This window comes from Dermacentor albipictus, unplaced genomic scaffold (assembly GCF_038994185.2).
Source record: "Dermacentor albipictus isolate Rhodes 1998 colony unplaced genomic scaffold, USDA_Dalb.pri_finalv2 scaffold_75, whole genome shotgun sequence".
Taxonomy (NCBI): domain Eukaryota; kingdom Metazoa; phylum Arthropoda; class Arachnida; order Ixodida; family Ixodidae; genus Dermacentor; species Dermacentor albipictus.
The window spans coordinates 390,001-400,000 of record NW_027225629.1 but is presented as its reverse complement, the minus strand read 5'-3'; the positions used below and the strand labels follow the sequence as shown (position 1 = coordinate 400,000).

The 10,000-nt window shown below is 57.1% G+C and overlaps 2 non-coding genes across 2 annotated transcripts; one reads left to right on the top strand and one right to left on the bottom strand.

The window, feature by feature from the left end:
* Positions 1 to 1,509: 1,509 nt before the first annotated feature.
* Positions 1,510 to 1,701, bottom strand: LOC139053182 (U2 spliceosomal RNA). Its single transcript, XR_011510279.1, has one exon. It is a non-coding gene; the product is annotated as a U2 spliceosomal RNA (small nuclear RNA).
* Positions 1,702 to 7,059: 5,358 nt separating this feature from the next.
* Positions 7,060 to 8,874, top strand: LOC139053126 (small subunit ribosomal RNA). Its single transcript, XR_011510229.1, has one exon. It is a non-coding gene; the product is annotated as a small subunit ribosomal RNA (ribosomal RNA).
* The last annotated feature ends 1,126 nt before the right edge of the window (positions 8,875 to 10,000 follow it).

The following is a 10,000-nucleotide window of genomic DNA, read 5'->3' as shown; positions in this document are numbered from 1 at the left end:
AAAGAAAGAAAAAAAAAACACCTACCCGCAGCTTGTTAGCAGTAACCGTAAATGTGGTTCTAAATATAGGTTCGCTGGTCACTGAAACTTTCTCATAACGCACACCACTGTAGTCCAAAAAGAACAAAGCACGCACAATGGATATGATACAGCCGTCACCGCATGATTTCGCGTTTTCCTTATTGCATTACTTTCGTGGGCATGCGCGCTAGGGCCACGCAGGCCAGGAGGCAAGGGGAAAAATAAATAAGAAATGATACGCGATCCTCAGCATTGACTTGGCTGATGTGGCACTCGCATTTATGTTCTTTACCTTAGGCGAGCGCAACGCGCCAACTGAACTCCAATTTCCCATAACGGAAATTCGTATTTGGCCATTTGGTTGTATTTTTGGCTGATGTTCGCGTTTTTCGCCCGAGCATGCGCTTCACTGCGCCGCTCGTTGCCCCTTCAATGCGGCTTCACTGCCCTGCAGGCGTGTTCTGCGTCAAGCCGAACCACCAGGCAAAAAGCCTGGGCGCCGCCATCTTGTTGAGAGCGGCGCCGGGGACACAATCGCGCCTAGCTCATTGAGTTTTCCCCCAAAACTGAACGAAATAGCCTTATTTAAATGAGAAAGATGCCGCGAGTGCCGCAACGAAGGACCTTAAGGATTACCGAAGGGTAACTGAGGGCGACGCGACGAGCTTTGGAAAGAAGAATGATGGGTGTAGCGCTACGGGGGATAAGAATAGAGCAGATTCGGGGGGTGAGCGAACAAACGCGAGCTAATGACACCTTAGTTTAAACCAAGAAAAAGAAATGGGCGTGCGCAGGGCATGCAATGTGGGGGGAAGATCATCAATTAAGGGTTACCGACTGAATTCCAAGAGAAGGGAAGCGTAGCACGGGGTGGCGGAAATTTAGGAGGGCAGATTAGATTAGGAAGGGCGCAGGCACTAGACGGCGACCGTGACCGGGCTTACACGTGACCGGGGTGCTTGGAGAATAATGGGAGAGGTCTTTGCCCTGCAGTGGTCGTAGCCAGCAGGATGATGATGACGAAAAGGTAGCAACAGGTATTCATAACATACAGGTTGGAAAGCTGAGGCACCTCTGAACCCTTGAATATATTTCGCCACACTTGGCCATACGACAAGTTTGTTTTCGAGGCGCTCGGTCCCACTGCAGCGAAAATGTTGCCGGAAATCGGGCACTCCATTTTTGTTTCATAGGGAACCTTTCTTCCACTAGGGCAGCGGATTTTCGCAGGGCGAGCTTGCTGTCGTTTACGGATCAAAGCGATAGTGAACTCCAAAATGCAGTGTTGGCTTTGAGTGGGACTTACATTGATTGCAAAACCCACGGCTAATCACCCTTCCCCCCCCCCCCCCCCAAGTGGCTCATTACAGCAGACAATCGTTCAGAAACACCGTCATCGTTGCGTATAGTATGGGAATGGTGCGTGTCACGTGAGTGCTCGCTTCGAGCTTGTGTTCTTCATTTTGATTGAATGAAGTCTCACCTAAGTGAGCGGGGGCCGATCCCGGAGGTAGTGCAATACCGGGCCGACCTGCGGCGGAGGTGAAGCAGGCTTCAAGCACTCCGCCAACTTCCAAAAATAGGTTTAATATCGTGGGTCCATATAGAACCCGTATCAGATATTAAGCTGATAAGAACAGATACTACACTTTGATCTTAGCCAAAAGGCCGAGAAGCGATGTCTTTCACTTCACTCCATTGTACCACTGCCTTGTGGGTGCCCTGGCGACATTGGTAACCTCAGCAACAGCGTGGGCAATCTTATAAAACCCAGCCCGTCTAGAGACTCTATGCTCTCTATCTCGCGAATCAACTCGCGACGCCTCAGTCTTTCACTGTTAACGAAACGCCGTCGCGTAGAAACGAGACCCGAGCGCAAGCTTGTTCGCAAGGCAAAACCAACGAAGGCAACCTCGTAGAAAACGGAACAGGCGAGCGGAAAACACGCGCAAGGGGAATGCTTACTTCCGTCTGAATGCGACCGCTCAAGGCGGCTTTCTTTGAGGCCTTCGTTTCAAGCCCGTGCGCAAGTGTAATACACTACGCGCATTTCCCTCATTTCCTTTTATTTACCGCAAGGCCCACTGAAAGTTTTCATACGGCACAGGCCGGGACGGATTGCAACGTGTCGATTCGACCGCTAGAATTAGGTAGCGCGCCTCATGTACGAATGAAAGAGAATGAAAAAAAAAAAATAAATAAATATAGAAAAGGCTGCGCACTCCTTCCAACCGGAAACATAGAGGGCAGGAAGATCGCCATGTGGAGCACAGGTGTTGTTAAAAAAGAAAGAAAGAAAGAAAGAAATAGCGCTACCCCATCATCTTTACCGTGTGCGTGTATACACACACACGCACACATATGCACGCGCACGCACGCGCGCGCGCGCACGCACACACACACACACACACACACACACACACACACACACATACGCACACATGCTAGCATAGCTTAAGCACAGCTGGAAAGCTCAGCCTTGCGCAAGAAAAAAGGACCACGCCCTTTCGCAAGCCCCTTTGAAACTTTTAAATGAGAAACATGTGTACAGCGAGGTCGTTCGAAACTGGCGCGAAAACGCATCCGCGCCATCTGTGTGCGGAACTAGGAAAACCTACGGCCTTCGCCATACAGAAAGAAAGGTAGATGGCGCGAGCTAACGCTCCGTTGCATACTAAGAACGAGAGCTAGTGAATAATGGCAGAAACGTCTTGGGAAGAGAGAAAAAAACAACAACAACAAAAAAAAAGAAAGACACGCAAGTTGTTGGCTCGCGCAAGCATTCTATTTTACAGCGAGTAAAGAGCATAGCAACTTCTCACAAGAGCAGCAAGAAAGACAAGAAGAACGTGAGAGAGGGGGAGAAACAGGCGCGTTTCTTTGGAATGCAGAGCATGCTGCACACACTATGAAGTGCCAAAGAGACGGGGAAAGCAGATGGCGCGATTGTGTATGTCCTCAAAGCTTGAAAACAATTTCTAAACTACAAGGTGTGCCGAAGTCCGCCTACTCTCATCAGGTTGCTCCCGCCTCCAATTGCATTTAAATTAAAATTACAGTCGCCTCAGAGGCAGAGAGAGAGAGAGAGAGAGAGAAAATGTGTACACTTGCTTCGCGCAGCTGCACCCGTTCAAATTTTACAGCAACAAGAGCACTCCCGCAGGCACAAAGTCCGCTGCCGCGTCCGCCGGGGCGGAATGCACTCGCTTCCGTAAATTGTCGTGCGGCAGACTGCTGCATCGTAGCACACCTGAAACCGCGCAGACGTCAGCGATCGCCGCGAGATCGCTGCGAGCGCTAAAGTCCGAAACCACGTCCGCCGGGGCGGCGGGAGCTCGATACCCCTTCACGAAACTTCTGCGTGTACACCGCCGCACGGCCACGGCGGAGTCGCTGGCATCCTGCGCGCAGTTGCATTGCGTCGCGCCGGGAATCGTTGAAGCCCCACGCAGACGTCGGCGTCGGCCCCGACCTGGCTGCGAGCGCTCGAAGAGACCAAGTCCGAAGCCACGTGAGCCGGGGCGGTGTGAGCGCGACTAAGTCCGAGACGACGTCAGCCGGGGCGGCGTGAGCGAGACCAAGTCCGAGACTACGTCAGCCGGGGCGGCGTGAGCGAGACCAAGTCCGAGACTACGTCAGCCGGGGCGTCGACTAAGTCCGAGACGACGTCAGCCGGGGCGTCGAGCACGCCGCGGTCGCTTTTCCCACTCTTACTCGAAAAATGGCGAAGGGGCCGCGCTAGCGTGCCTTGAATCGGTGAGCGGCGGTACCGCGGCGATCGCGAGAGCTCAAATCGGCCGTGCCAAGGCCAAATATTGGCGCTCGGCTCGGCGCAGTACGCCGCCTTGTCGCACGAGTACGGCCCCGTGGAGGTCTGGTCACTTATCGCTGCTCTTATAAGGGGCCGTACCGCCCTGGCCGACGTTGTACCGTAGTGCCGTTTTCGGCTTGCGCGTGTTCGTGGTGGTGTCCGCGCACCGCTCCGCACTCGAGAATCGTGCCCACGACGACGCGAGCGCTCGGAAGAGACGCAAGTCCGAAACCACGTGAGCCGGGGCGGTGTGAGCGCGACTAAGTCCGAGACGACGTCAGCCGGGGCGGCGTGAGCGAGACTAAGTCCGAGACTACGTCAGCCGGGGCGTCGACCAAGTCCGAGACGACGTCAGCCGGGGCGTCGAGCACGCCGCGCGCGCTTTTCCCACTCTTACTCGAAAAATGGCGAAGGGGCCGCGCTAGCGTGCCTTGAATCGGTGAGCGGCGGTACCGCGGCGATCGCGAGAGCTCAAATCGGCCGTGCCAAAGCCAAATATTGGCGCTCGGCTCGGCGCAGTACGCCGCCTTGTCGCACGAGTACGGCCCCGTGGAGGTCTGGTCACTTATCGCTGCTCTTATAAGGGGCCGTACCGCCCTGGCCGACGTTGTACCGTAGTGCCGTTTTCGGCTTGCGCGTGTTCGTGGTGGTGTCCGCACACCGCTCCGCACTCGAGAATCGTGCCCACGACGACGCGAGCGCTCGGAAGAGACGAAAGTCCGAAACCACGTGAGCCGGGGCGGTGTGAGCGCGACTAAGTCCGAGACGACGTCAGCCGGGGCGGCGTGAGCGAGACTAAGTCCGAGACTACGTCAGCCGGGGCGTCGACCAAGTCCGAGACGACGTCAGCCGGGGCGTCGAGCACGCCGCGCGCGCTTTTCCCACTCTTACTCGAAAAATGGCGAAGGGGCCGCGCTAGCGTGCCTTGAATCGGTGAGCGGCGGTACCGCGGCGATCGCGAGAGCTCAAATCGGCCGTGCCAAAGCCAAATATTGGCGCTCGGCTCGGCGCAGTACGCCGCCTTGTCGCACGAGTACGGCCCCGTGGAGGTCTGGTCACTTATCGCTGCTCTTATAAGGGGCCGTACCGCCCTGGCCGACGTTGTACCGTAGTGCCGTTTTCGGCTTGCGCGTGTTCGTGGTGGTGTCCGCGCACCGCTCCGCACTCGAGAATCGTGCCCACGACGACGCGAGCGCTCGGAAGAGACGAAAGTCCGAAACCACGTGAGCCGGGGCGGTGTGAGCGCGACTAAGTCCGAGACGACGTCAGCCGGGGCGGCGTGAGCGAGACTAAGTCCGAGACTACGTCAGCCGGGGCGACGAGCACGCCGCGCGCGCTTTTCGCACTCTTACTCGAAAAATGGCGAAGGGGCCGCGCTAGCGTGCCTTGAATCGGTGAGCGGCGGTACCGCGGCGATCGCGAGAGCTCAAATCGGCCGTGCCAAGGCCAAATATTGGCGCTCGGCTCGGCGCAGTACGCCGCCTTGTCGCACGAGTACGGCCCCGTGGAGATCTGGTCACTTATCGCTGCTCATATAAGGGGGCCGTACCGCCCTGGCCGACGTTGTACCGTAGTGCCATTTTCGGCTTGCGCGTGTTCGTGGTGGTGTCCGCGCACCGCTCCGCACTCGAGAATCGTGCCCACGACGACGCGAGCGCTCGGAAGAGACGGAAGTCCGAAACCACGTGAGCCGGGGCGGTGTGAGCGCGACTAAGTCCGAGACGACGTCAGCCGGGGCGGCGTGAGCGAGACTAAGTCCGAGACTACGTCAGCCGGGGCGACGAGCACGCCGCGCGCGCTTTTCGCACTCTTACTCGAAAAATGGCGAAGGGGCCGCGCTAGCGTGCCTTGAATCGGTGAGCGGCGGTACCGCGGCGATCGCGAGAGCTCAAATCGGCCGTGCCAAGGCCAAATATTGGCGCTCGGCTCGGCGCAGTACGCCGCCTTGTCGCACGAGTACGGCCCCGTGGAGATCTGGTCACTTATCGCTGCTCATATAAGGGGGCCGTACCGCCCTGGCCGACGTTGTACCGTAGTGCCGTTTTCGGCTTGCGCGTGTTCGTGGTGGTGTCCGCGCACCGCTCCGCACTCGAGAATCGTGCCCACGACGACGCGAGCGCTCGGAAGAGACAGAAGTCCGAAACCACCTGAGCCGGGCCGCGGCGGGAGCTCGACGCCCGTCACGCAACTTTGGCGTACAAGCCACCGCACGGCCGCGACTGAGTCGTCGCCACCGTCCGGCTGGCTGCACTATAGCACGCCGGGAACCGGGAAAGAACCGCGCAGAGGTCGTCGTTTTGCCGCGGCGTTGGCGCGAGCGCGCGAAGAGACAAAGTCCGAAACGGCGTCAGCCGGGGTGTCGAGCACGCCGCCCGCGCCGGTCGCACTCGTGCTCGGAAACGGCGAAAGGGCCGCGCTAGCGTGCGGCCCCGTAGGGGCACAGAAAGGCGATTGTTCTGGAAACCGCGCTGTCCATAGGCGAGAGATTGCCGTTCGCGCATTCGGTCGACGCGCTGCGCTTTCACGACTTCGGCATTGCGCTGCCGACGTAAGCTTTCCATCTCGCTCGCGGCGCTGCGAGGCGGCACGATTTTCGCCAAACGCTCGTCGAAAGTGGCACGAGTACGGCCCCATGGAGATTTGGGAACTTATCGCTGCTATTATATGGGGGTCCCAGAGAGCAGTCGCCCCCAAAAGCGACCTGGGTGTTTGATATGCGGCGGGCTTCGTGCCCGTCAAGCGTGTCCCCGGTATCGCTCCCGTGGATCCCACAGCTGACGTCTGCAGCCTCATCTGCTTGATGCGTTAGGGGCTGGTTGTCGGACGACGCTTTCTCCACGATATCGAGTTGTGTTCCGCATCGTCCTCGGACGAGTCAAATGCGAAAGCGCCGAAGGCGCGGGCGTGACCCGTCGCCTGGCGGCTTTGCCGTCTCGGCTACGTTGCAAGTGTCGGTCGGTCCACCTGTGCTGCGGGCTCAAGAGAAACCGCAAGCCGTGATCGAGTCGACACAACCAGTCTATCGAGAATGTTGCGTGCTTCTTGCCGCGTGGCGATACCCGGCCCTTCGGGGAGGGCGCCGTAGCGAGCTCGAACGCCGTCGTCTCGGACTGTGCAAAGTGCTACTCTTTGCAAGAACGAAGCGTGCTGGGGCGCCTGAAGGTGGCCTCGGCATCGCAAAAACGGCGTCCGGCCTGCTTGACAGGCGGGACGCGCAGTTGAACGATTACCTGGTTGATCCTGCCAGTAATCATATGCTTGTCTCAAAGATTAAGCCATGCATGTCTAAGTACATGCCGAAATAAGGCGAAACCGCGAATGGCTCATTAAATCAGTTATGGTTCCTTAGATCGTTTCTTCCTACTTGGATAACTGTGGCAATTCTAGAGCTAATACATGCAGTGAGCCTGAAGCCCTTTGGGCGACGGGTGCTTTTATTAGACCAAGATCGATCGGGTTTCGGCCCGTATTGTGTGGTGACTCTGGATAACTTTGTGCTGATCGCATGGCCACGAGCCGGCGACGTTTCTTTCAAGTGTCTGCCTTATCAACTTTCGATGGTAGGTTACTTGCTTACCATGGTTGTTACGGGTAACGGAGAATCAGGGTTCGATTCCGGAGAGGGAGCCTGAGAAACGGCTACCACATCCAAGGAAGGCAGCAGGCGCGCAAATTACCCACTCCCGGCACGGGGAGGTAGTGACGAAAAATAACAATACGGGACTCTTTTGAGGCCCCGTAATTGAAATGAGTACACTCTAAATCCTTTAACGAGGATCAATTGGAGGGCAAGTCTGGTGCCAGCAGCCGCGGTAATTCCAGCTCCAATAGCGTATACTAAAGCTGCTGCGGTTAAAAAGCTCGTAGTTGGATCTCAGTTCCAGACGAGTAGTGCATCTACCCGATGCGACGGCTCGGACTGAACATCATGCCGGTCCTTTCTTGGTGCACTTCATTGTGTGCCTCGAGAAGGCCGGTGCTTTTACTTTGAAAAAATTAGAGTGCTCAACGCAGGCGAGTCGCCTGAATAAACTTGCATGGAATAATAGAACAAGACCTCGTTTCTGTTCTGTTGGTTTTTGGAATACGAGGTAATGATTAAGAGGGACAGACGGGGGCATTCGTATTGCGGCGCTAGAGGTGAAATTCTTGGACCGTCGCAAGACGAACTACTGCGAAAGCATTTGCCAAGAATGTTTTCTTTGATCAAGAACGAAAGTCAGAGGTTCGAAGGCGATCAGATACCGCCCTAGTTCTGACCATAAACGATGCCAACCAGCGATCCGCCTGAGTTACTCAAATGACTCGGCGGGCAGCTTCCGGGAAACCAAAGTGTTTGGGTTCCGGGGGAAGTATGGTTGCAAAGCTGAAACTTAAAGGAATTGACGGAAGGGCACCACCAGGAGTGGAGCCTGCGGCTTAATTTGACTCAACACGGGAAAACTTACCCGGCCCGGACACTGGGAGGATTGACAGATTGAGAGCTCTTTCTTGATTCGGTGGATGGTGGTGCATGGCCGTTCTTAGTTGGTGGAGCGATTTGTCTGGTTAATTCCGATAACGAACGAGACTCTAGCCTATTAAATAGGTGCGGGGTTCCCAGCACCTTACAACCTTCTTAGAGGGACAAGCGGCTCCTAGCCGCACGAAACAGAGCAATAACAGGTCTGTGATGCCCTTAGATGTCCGGGGCCGCACGCGCGCTACACTGAAGGAAGCAGCGTGTCTTTATCCCTGTCTGAAAAGACTGGGTAACCCGTGGAACTTCTTTCGTGATTGGGATAGGGGCTTGCAATTGTTCCCCTTGAACGAGGAATTCCCAGTAAGCGCGAGTCATAAGCTCGCGTTGATTACGTCCCTGCCCTTTGTACACACCGCCCGTCGCTACTACCGATTGAATGATTTAGTGAGGTCTTCGGACCGATGTCCGGCGCGGCCTTTCGGTTGCGCCGGTCTGTTGGAAAGATGACCAAACTTGATCATTTAGAGGAAGTAAAAGTCGTAACAAGGTTTCCGTAGGTGAACCTGCGGAAGGATCATTACCGGATTGTTCGAGGGTGACGAGCGCCATTGTTTCTACCCCGTGTGGGTGAAGCAGCTCGCTGCGCCCGACGCTTTCCGCCGCTGGCCCCGCTTGGACGCGGGGACGGCTATACCCGAACATGCCGGGGATTGCCCGAATTTCGAAGGGCGCCCCGTGCCAAATTTGTTGCGCCCAGTGGACGCCGGCTGCAACCTTGGACGGTTGGCTTGGCCGCGCCCGCGGGTAGAAACGGCGTAACGCACACTGTTGGGTGGGCTTTCTGAAGTCCGCCTCGGCACTCTTGCGCGGAATGGGAGTAAGACGACCCGACCTGCTGCTCTTGCCCAGTACGAGGGGAACGGCGAAGCGTGCGGTCGGTCAAGGAACTGACGGTCGAGAGCTAATGCCGCTGCCGCTTAGTACACACGGAACCGTGGTGCGAGCGCTCTCCCGTCCTCCGCGGCAAACGCTGCCGAGTCTGAAAAGGCTGGCGGCTGCCGGTCGCTTCCTGCGGCGAGTGTGGAGTAACGACCCGACTTTGTTGCTGCCCAAGTACTAAAGGAACGGTGCGGCGCTCGGTCGGTCATGGAACCGGCGGTATTGAGGGTGCGGCTGCCAAGTACGGAAGGAACCGTGGCCTAAAGCACTCTCCCGTCCTCCGCGGCAAATTCCACCGCGCCCGAAAGGGCCGGAGGCTGCCGGTCGGCTCCCGCTCGTGACGCGCGAGGTGTCGAGTTCGCGGTTCAATGCGACGACGTCTGCAGGCTATTTGCCCGCCGCCGAGGGAAAGGCGGCGTTGCTGCGAAGTACCGAAGGAAACGCGGCTTTGCTACGTCGGAAGCGTTCTGCGGTTTGCGGACTTGTGCGCTTTGGGAAGGCGCCGCACGTCGAAAGAGGAAGTACGGACAGACGAGGGACTGTAATCCCGTATTCGAACGCACTTGCGGCCAGGCCCTTGCTGGCTTCGTCTTCCGCCTCAAGTAGACTTGTTGTGGCTCCGGCGCAGAGAGCCGTCCCTGGCACTGGCCGAGTGGCTTTGGAGAGCTGCGCGAGTACGCGCGCGCCAAGCTCTTGTCTTTCGTCTCGAGTAGGCTGTTGGATCAGCAGCGGTCATGCGGAAACGCGTGACCGCCGAACGAAAGAGC